The following is a 10499-nucleotide window of genomic DNA, read 5'->3' as shown; positions in this document are numbered from 1 at the left end:
ATGTTTCGACTGCACTCTCTTAACTCGGCTATTTTGTTAGCCTTGAATTGTGAAAAGAAAAATGGCTTTCCCAAAGAGGCAATGACACCTTAAACCTTGACATCAAAGTTAGCCTAAAACCTTTCCAAAATAATTGATAAATCCCTCAAAGGCAATGACATAGGTATTGATACCAAGGTTTATGAATCATAATAAGCTAATAAAGATGATTCAAAGAAGTGTTACAGGTGCAACGAGATTGGACATATTACATCAAATTATCCATGGAAGTTAAAGTTTATTTCACAAATAAACATGATCAATGATAACGATGAAGAATACCCCTACTATAGGTATTCCGACTCCTAAGGTAACATACTCATTTCATTTGATTATTTTTATAATAAATTTTATTTAAGACTTTCTATAATTTTCAAGGAGAGTTTTTATGCATTAAAAGTAGAACTTCTTAGATCCCTTCCATCTTGAACTATACTTTATGGATTTTTCATTGCATATTAGTCTTGTGATATTAGTCTTGTGGTATGGGACACAAAGATTAATCCTACGTAAAGAATTCCGATACATGCTTATCTCTAGATTTATGTGGGATAATTTCTGGTGTGGTACGGGACATTAGAATTTATTACACATAAAATTCCTTGATAGAATGACTTTTTGTCATAATTAGAGAAGATACTAGAATTTATATATTATAAGACATTGATCTCCTTTGCTAGCAATAAGCAAACATGCAACTAAGGTCAGTTGCTTATCTAGGCACGAGGGATGTTACATAATGTCCACCCTTTAGCTGAATGGGGATGCTCGGATGCTAGTGCATCATGCTAGTGAATTGGTATCATGGGTGACCCCACATTAAATACTAGTTTCCTAGTATTATTGGTATAGCTTAAGACCATACTTGACGGGTGTATATTGTTGAGGTGTAAAAAGTAGTGCCATGCTTGACGACTGTGTGTGGTCAAAGTAAAACAAGTGAAATGCGCTAGACAGCTGCACACGATTGAAGCGTAACAAGTGGTTTATGCAAACGATGTGACATGCTAATTGAAGTGTAACAAGTGGTAATACATGCCATGCTAGATGATGTGTATAATGATACTCTCACAATGATAGTGAAACTTTGCGAGTTGAGGGGTAGCAGCCCCATGGACCCACTCGCAAAGTCTTATTCCCATCGGAACCATACGAGCATGATGTCCCACCTAAACACATAATTGTTTGCATAGGGGACCCCTTGGGCACTATGCAAAAAACAGCGGGTGGCAACACACCGTCCCACCCATCCGGCATCCGATGGTGGTGAAACTTTGCAAGTGGAGGGGTAGTAACCCCATGGACCCACTCGCAAAGTCTCACCCCCATCAGATCCCATACGAGCGTGATGTCCCACCCAAACTCACTATTGTTTGCATAGGGGACCCCTTGGGCACTATGAAAATATAGCGGGTGGCAATACACCGTTGCACCCATCCGGCGTCGATGGTGGTGAAACTTTGCGAGTGGAAAGGCAGCAATCCCATGGACCCACTCACACAGGCTCACCCCCATCAAATGCCATAGAAGCGTGATGTCCACCCAAACTTGCTAAACTCGTGTAGAACTAAACTCAAAGTACATATCTATCTGTGTCATCTCAAGAAAGAAAGCCCCATGCATTATGTACTCCCCCACGACGAACCCTACGTCGCAATATCTTCTTATACTCTGGTGATGCATGACAATGCGCCTCCCAAAACCTCTCTATCGTTGCCTTATCTTAGGGTCCAATAAATGAGTGCATCTAGGTGCATGACCAGCCCATAGAGCACCCTCAATCCCACTATCCAAGCTCTGTCTCCTTATAAACCATGCATGAAGTGCTCGATGACGAATCTGAAGTATGCGAGAAGTGGCGCAATGCGTACCTGGTAGGACACTGTTGAAAACAAACATTATAATTGCACGTCTTGCAGCCAATCCATCTGGATTCATCTTACACTTGATTGTGCTGTAGGACTATATCAAGCTAAGTAGCACACCAGCACTGGCCCTCCTAGAATGTGGGCTGTAAATCACAGAAGCGGGGGTACACTGTGCCATGTGCGAGTACCACACTAGATTGTGATGCCACATTGAGGTCAACAAAGTACTTGTCAAAGATAGCATTGGCATGGTTTCGTGCACCAAAACTGGAAAGGGATTTCCCATGAGAAGATGCCTCATGAGAAACATTGGAGGGTGGAGTAGCAAACACATGGTCGACAGTCATGAGCATCCCCAAAGTGAAGAGTGCCGATAGAGGAAGGGATTGTGCACCACATTGAGGAGAAGTGGCATCAAGGTCATGGGCGCACTAGATGGAGGAGTGCCAAGCTTGTAGGTGTCTCCCAAGAGAGGTGAGGCAAACTTGTGGGGTGCGCTCGAGGGTGGAGAGACACCGAGTAGAGGAGTGGCAAGCTCATGAAGGCGCCCGAGAAAGGAGTGGCATGCTCAGATGGTGGACCCAAATATGGAGAGGCTCCCACATGGAGGAGTGGCTAGAGCTCTCATGGTAGGCAAACACCCAAGAGAGAAGTGCCAAACTCAGAGGGTGTGCCAAAAGGTGGAGAGGCACCGAAGATAGGAGTGTCCACCTCATGGGCGGCGCCTGAGGGTGGAGTGACAACCTCATGAACAAGGCGTAAGAGAGGAGTGGCAAAGGGCTAAAAATAGTGTGGAGAAAGAATTATGGGAGAATGAGGAGGAGAACGAGGTGGAGTGGCGTCATGGAGAAAGATGGAGAATGGGTGAGGGGAGGAGATGACGCCTCATCAATCGAACCCGCCGTGCGTTGCAATGCTCGAGCCCTTGCTTTGCACTCACAATCTCTTTTTCTCTAATCTTCCATGCAAACTCTTGCTTGCTCCTCATGAATAAGGTGGATAGGAGGGATCCTATTGCCTATTACTTTTTCTACTCCTATGACTTTGTGAAACTATGCTAAGATGTAGGAAAAAGAGATTAACATAAAATTGAAGATAATTAAGATTAAAGTAACACTAGAACAAGATTAAAATATGCTTGGAATGGGGCTATCTCCAAAGTTGGTGAAACTCTAAGAATGAGGGAGACTAAAAAAATTGGGCTATATATACCAAACTAGTTAGCATTTCATTGGTTAAATTAGATTATGGATAAAATCTAGATTTCTACAAATTTATCTAATCTTTTTAAACATAATGATAAATTTTTATAAAATACTAAAAAATATAAAAAGATAATTATAAATTTTAGAAATGATGATTTAATTAATTATTTTAAATAATAAATATTATTATTTATTTATTTATTTAATAAAATTATTTATTTATTTATTAAAAAAATTATTTATTTATTTAATAAATAAAATTATTCATATAATATATAAAAATTATTTCATTAATAAATAATATTAAATTTTCTTTAGGCCCATTTACAATACATATTTTAAGCTTTCTCTCCCAAAAAAAAAAGATTTGTGCATCCGCATCCTCCGAGGATTTCTTGGAGAGTTTTGGATACTTCATCGTGACAGTTGGTTTATGACAGTTGGTTTGTGGAAGCATGTTGTTGTGATGAAATCGAGGAGGGGGTAGCAAGGGGCGGGGGTGGGTGTTGTGGTGGCGGTTGGTTCCCGACATCTAGAGCAGATGGACAAGTTACAGACTCTTCGTCATCCTCAGAATCCTCCTCTAAGTGGAGTTCTTCTGTTGGACGAACTGGGAGGGTTCTTAACAGTTCCAATCCTGTCTCCTGGGCTATTTGTGCATCCTCATAATCATCATTATGTGATGATTCAAAGCTAGATTTAGCAAACGAAAATGCCCAAACGTGTAGACGCGCTAAATAGCGCTACACATTTTTTAAATAGTAAGTATGTATTTAATTATATCATAATATTCAATTGATTAAAAAAATAAAATTATTTATTTTTTAATAATATATTTTGTTTAGTAAATAATATTTATTTGATTAAAAACTTATATTATTTTTTTCTTTTTTTAAAAGAGGAGAGATATTAAATTATATTACATAAATTTATTTTGTTTTTTTTTAAATAAAATTTTTAATAACAAATATTTATTTTTTTGAAATCAAAATAAAGACAAATGATGGTGAAGTGGCAGAAATTTTCCCACATGGCAAAACGCTGCTGACATGGAATCTCCATGTGGGCATTCCTCATGCTCAAAGGTGAGGTGGCAATGCCATGCATGTATATGATGTGCTATGCCATGGAGGCACAAAAAGTCAACCAAGTTGACTGCGCTAAGGTGGCAATGCCATGCATGTATATGATGTGCCATGCCATGTAGGCACGAAAAGTCAACCAAGTTGACTGCGCTGAGGTGGCAAGACGACATGGACATTCTTGATTGTGTGGAAATGCCATGTATGCATGTGATGTGGCATGCCATGTAGGCTTCAGCGAGTCAACCTTGTTGATTAAGTTGAGGTGACATGATGAGATGGCAAGATGCTTATGTGGCATGTACATGTGGGACTAAGACTATGTTACCATACCTCAATTGCTTGATAAATGGCATACTCTCTAGGTTTGGTGAAACACCACGCCTAATAGGCATCCTTTGTTTTAGACTTTGGGCGGACAAACAAGGAAAATTTGATTAAGATGGTTGGAAAATGAACTTCCCTTACTCAAATTCACTCCAATTTTTTTGTTAAATTTATCATGATGACAAGTACTTTGATCCACAAGAAATCGGAGTACAATGAGGGCCGTATTAAATTTATATAATTAAATTATTAAACTTTTGTAGGCCCTCTAAAAGACTGAGTGAATTTTCTACAGAAGATCGAAAGAAATTCAACTGTTAAAATTACGATTTGACAATTTGGCCACATTCTAGACATATTTGTCTAACTTCTCACCATTGGATCTTCAATGATAAGCTTCACATTTGCCAAGATCTTGAATAGAAAATCACATGTTGCTTTACAATATAAACTAGAGAAAAAAATATTTATAAAAAATAGTTAAACACCTAAAAAATTTCCTAATAAATCAAGTTAATCTCTATACAATGTGTTCTTTTCATGTACGAATTGGGATGATCATTGGACTTTGGATGTAGAAGTACTAAGCATTTTATGTGTGACATATACTGTAGTAAAGAAAGTTGGAAACTACAAATACCGAAACTTCCGTGCAATGAAACAATACCTAAAATAAATTGGATTTCCGATCAGCGGGTGCCATTTGAATACCCACTATATGTATAATGAAACAATACCTAAAATAAATTGGATTTCTGATCAGGGGGTGCCATTTGAATACCCACTACATGTATAATGTGCCCCATATACCAGGGCCACTAAATTCTAAACATAACTACGAGATATTGGACCTTTAAGCTATGGAGATGCTTGTTTTCAGGCTACCTTCAAGGCGCCCAATTGTCACAAGTGGTGTCCCTTATCTTGCAACCACCCAAATATATAAATAGACATATATATATATATATATATATTAGGATTTATATATTTTTTAGGCTATATATATTTGTGTGTATGTGTGTGGCCTAAAATATATATAATGTAATATATAAAACACACACAAAACACATTTCTTTTAATCAACCTTTACCTTTATCTATATACATACATATACCTTATATATACATGTATATATACACATGCTCTCTCTCTCTCTCTCTCTCTCTCTCTCTCTCTCTCTCTCTCACACACACACACACACACATTCATTTATATATCTATTTATAAATACATAATAAATATAAATACTTATTTATACGCATGCACACGCACACATCAAAAGACCTTAAACGAATCTACAAATTTTCCACGGTATCTCTATGGTAATAATGTATTTAAAAATCACTTTTTATTTAACCAATGGCTTGCTAGGATTTTAATTTACTAAACCTAGCAAATGATGCATTTGCTTAACTTGCTTTAGATTAGATGTACACATAAAAGACAATAGTACTATAACAAACACATACATACATACATATATATGTATACATATATAAACATACAAAGGGTTGTTTTGTTTCAATGGCTGAGGAGAGGGAGAAGGGCAAGAGGCAATCGATTAAGGCAAGAGGGAGTCGGGAGATCAACGGCGAGAAGAGGGAGAAGGGACTGATGTGACCTGTGACGTAGTGGATGTGTATTGAAATCCACGAAACGATTACACTTCACCTAGCATTCCCAAAAATACAAACGTGTCTCTCAAGCTATCTTGTTTCTTAAGAGAATACTAGTGGACAAACTCATGCTTTACGTGTCTTTTGAGACCTCCAAATTCAAATTCTACGGAAACCTTCTCAAACCTCCTCCTCCCCTTCCCAAACCTCCAAATTCTTGCTATATAAAAAAAGAGAAATCTATATATAGAGAGAGATATATAGAGAGACAGAAAGAGAGAATATAGAGATATAGAGAGAAAAGAATAGCCAGAATCTCATTACTTCACACCTAAAAGAAGATTCGAGCATGTTCGTGAGCGCAGGATGAAAGCAGAGAGCGATGAGCAGAACCGCAGCGACAGAGGGCTTATTGGTAACGCCATGGCTCGAAAGCTTCACGTAGAGAAAAAGTATCCGGTTGTGGTTGCCGCGAAAGTGGCGAAGAGCTCAACAGAGTGGTATGCCAGTCTCGTAGGGTTTCATGAAGCTGAAGAACTCTCAGATTCACGATGAAATTCTACTTGGATGGGAGCTTTATGACGCAGAGTTTCCTGATTCGGGAGAAAATTAAAACGAGGTTTCTGAGTTTTCTGATTTGGGGGAAGACACAGAGTCTCATTTTTCAGAGCACGGTTTTCTGAATCAGAGCGCAGAGTTAGAACTAGGGTAAAGATTTTACCTATTCTGGATCAGAACGGCCTGCCTATAGGCTTCTTGCTACCATCATCTTTGGAGAGCTACTCTTTGTCAGGAAATGGAGAGGGTTTAGGGTTTCGCTGGACATGGCGTGCTATGTCAATTTTCAGTACCAGGTGTCTATGCCAAGACCATTAGAGGGAACTCGAGCTATGGCCCTGTCAAGCATCCAGGCCAAGGAAGCCTTCTTCTGGGTTGCTGTTACCGACACCCACGTCGACATACCCAGCAGCAACTACGCGTCTCCAAGAAGCTTCCTGTCTTGCTGTTTTAAGAAATTTGAGTCGTCACCATCATATACTGTATGATGCAAAGATCTTTTGATATAATGTAAGGCTTACACATGCAATTTTATATTGAATCACAGTTTGGCTCCAACCAGCTACTATGTGCGCTTTCTCTTTAGTGCTAGCCTTCACATTATGGCTGCCGTCTGCCCTTCCACTTTCGGCTTATCTATGAGGATTTGTCTACTACGGTGGCATATCTTCATGCATGAACTTGCACGTTCTCTTGAGCATTGATGATATGACTAGGTATGACATAGCTCATACTATGCGTGCATGTGTGCTTAGGGCACTATGGTGCACGTTTTCGCACCTATTGTTGCAAACTCACTTTTGCAATTGGGATCTTCCATACAAACCTTACAATACATGAGTGCTTTCTCTTTATCAAATTCCAACCAATGAAATTCATTTCTCCAAATTTCACACCATGATAATCTAGCTCTTTTTCTACGAGTAGCCTCTTTTTCATCAATCTCTTCAGCGCTTACAGTAAAATCATTAGCAATAATTTTTTCCTTAATTGCTTTACTTGATTTTGTATCTTTTTTCTTCTTATCCACCACAACTTTATCGCAGTAGTGTGGATTGCCCAAAAGCCATCTAAAATATTCAAAATGTATTATCATCATAATATGTTCCTTGTGGATTAATCTTTTTACCAAAAAATAGCAAGTCATGTCTTTCACATGCATGTATGTGTGTGTGTATGTATATATAGACACACATTAGTACTACGAGGTCCCACCTTTATATACATAAACGTTTTAAACTTCAAAGCATCATCTAACATAGAAGAGAGAGAAAGTTATGTACACATAATATATACATGAAGTCAAAAATACTTTTTGGGTTGGATTCAAAAGATTTACCTCTCCCTGTTTTTTACACATTGGAGGATTAGAGAAATACATAAATATATTTGTGTATATACATAAAAACACTATGGGATTAAAATAGTTTTCAAGGCTCAAAAGTTTGAAATTGGAAAGAGTTTCCCTTTTCCTCTCCCTTGTCTTTAACTTCAACCAAATAGGGTATATATATACACATAGGCATATAAGAGCAACTTGTGTTTATGTCTATAATGGAGTCAGCTAGATCCCAAAGCTTCAACTGAAATTAGATAACATCCTTTTCATTACACTTGATTCCCAAATATAGTCATGTAAGGCACTACAGTGTGCGCATTATGTGCTACCTAAGATTTGGGCTTTTAAAAGAAGATGTGCTATGTTTGTGTGCCGTTTTCGGTCTGGCTTCTCGGGAGTTGATGTTGTGACTGGAGCCTTGTCCGTCCCTTTTGGTCGTTGCTCTTGTGAGGGTGTTTTAATCTCCAAATTTGAATCGAATGCTGACTAGGTCAACACCTCTTAGCACAAGTTTTTTCTTTCTATGCTTTGCCTTGGCTGTGCCCTTAGCTATGGTCTGTGTGTGTGTCCTACCTTCTTTGGTGTAGGAGGTGGGTGAGATGACTCAACTGAGTTGGTGTTAGAGGTGTAGAGGACTGGCTAGGCTCATAAGTTCAAGGCTTGGTGATTGGTGATGAGCGCAGCTGGTTAAGGGCACAAATGCCAACAAGACTCTCACACACTCTCTCTCTCTCTCTCTCTCTCTCTCTCTCTCACACACACACACAAATAGCCAATTGAGTGTTTGAAAAAAGCAGGCCGCTCGACTCTCTTTCCCTTTCTCTCTCCCTAGCTGGGATTGTGTTTAATAGTTGCCACTCCAACTAATCAAATATGCGTCCTTTGGCGAGTTACATGTCCTAGTGACATCGTGACACACAAGGCTTAAACTAGTTTAGCTATCCTCCGTAGCTATTGATTGAATTCTCTAATTTCCCAAAAAGCAACTTTTCTCTCCATGCTCGAAATTTTTAGTAGTGGACTATTAAACACTAAAGCCTTGGGAGCACATAGTGAGTCCCGACACACCCACAAACACCGAACATCAATCTCTCTCTCTCTCTCTCTCTCTATATGCTAGACAAATGCCACCCACACACATATCCATAAACATCCAAATCTCTCTGGATTCACCCTAACCTTAAGTTTTAAGCTTACGAAGTTCCCTGGTTTGTCAAGCAAAGTCTCCAAACTCGTCTCGATTGTTTGAACCCTACCCAGGATCTATCTTAGTCCTGTAAAGCACAATGATAACTATGAATCAAACACATTGAAGTGTAGAAAGTGGATTGTAGCTTATACCCTTCGAGCTCACAGGTTACAACTTACAGCAGAGTACGATGATGACAGGTTACACGTAACACCTCGCTTGGATATTGTCTGATCAATTGGAGCTGGAACAGTGTTAAGTGAATAGGAGTGAAGTGTGCACTCGTATACCTACTACCACCTTGCTTGGGCACTCTGAGTTTAATGAAATTGGAACAGTAGAGCTAAGTGTGCAGTGTGCACTGTGAGCTTAAAAGCTACCATAGCTAGGGCAAGCCGTAAGCCTAAGCGATAATGATTGTGGGAATGAGGTTATTCCACACAACTAATTTATAGTTGAATCTAATAAACATTATTTTTTATAACGTTTAAGATTATACTGTTTAGTTTAGTAAATGTTTAAATATTATTTTATTTTTTGATATTCTAATTTATAAAGGCTTATTTATATTATATTTATAATATATTTTAAAAAAACCTTCTATTATATCCAATAAAGGTAAAATACGCTTGACCTCTAACTTTTCACAGGTATTTTGACTCTTCCTTTAAGGTGGAAAAAGTAGCAAACCTTTAGCATTCAATTTTTGAAGGTTTTGCATACCTTCAATCCTAAAACGAGGAATTAAAATTTCAAACTTGAAGGTGCAAACTACACTTTACCCGGGTATTTTTCGAACACTGGCACATAGTCTATGTTATGCATGAACTAGATGCCCTCTGGTTCAAAGGAGTGGATGACCCTGAAGAGGCCCCTTCCCTATAGCTTTCTAGTCTTTTGGGTCTCAAGTGTGAGCACAAGAAGGCATTAAAAGTAGAAACCATGATTGAGGTCACCTCACAAGCCAACAATGAGGAAAGAGACTCCGCCAGAAAGAAGCTACAACTCTCCAAAGAGCAATCTATCTCTTAAGCTTAATCAAATTTAATTAGACAATTGTTGTCCAATAAGCTAATCTTGTAAACGGTTTCTTGATTGCGGCTTTATCTCAGTCTTTATCAGGTTAGATTAAATATCTCTCAAGAGAGTTGCCTGGTGGTTGGCTTACTCTTACTTGATCTCAATCTTAATCAACCTTAATTAGATAATTGTCAAGAAGGGCTACTTGGCCTTGTGCCAAATTAAACCCTTTCAAGTATCTCTTAGGAAGGTTGCA

The 10499-nt window shown here is 38.5% G+C and overlaps 1 pseudogene; it reads left to right on the top strand.

Annotated features, from left to right (window-relative positions):
* Positions 1-6503: 6503 nt before the first annotated feature.
* LOC147628856 (uncharacterized) lies at positions 6504-7347 on the top strand (annotated as a pseudogene).
* The last annotated feature ends 3152 nt before the right edge of the window (positions 7348-10499 follow it).

This window comes from Cibotium barometz, chromosome 18 (assembly GCF_041138505.1).
Source record: "Cibotium barometz isolate CiBa-2024 chromosome 18, ASM4113850v1, whole genome shotgun sequence".
Classification (NCBI taxonomy): Eukaryota; Viridiplantae; Streptophyta; class Polypodiopsida; order Cyatheales; family Cibotiaceae; genus Cibotium; species Cibotium barometz.
This window is presented reverse-complemented; position numbering and strand designations above follow the sequence as displayed.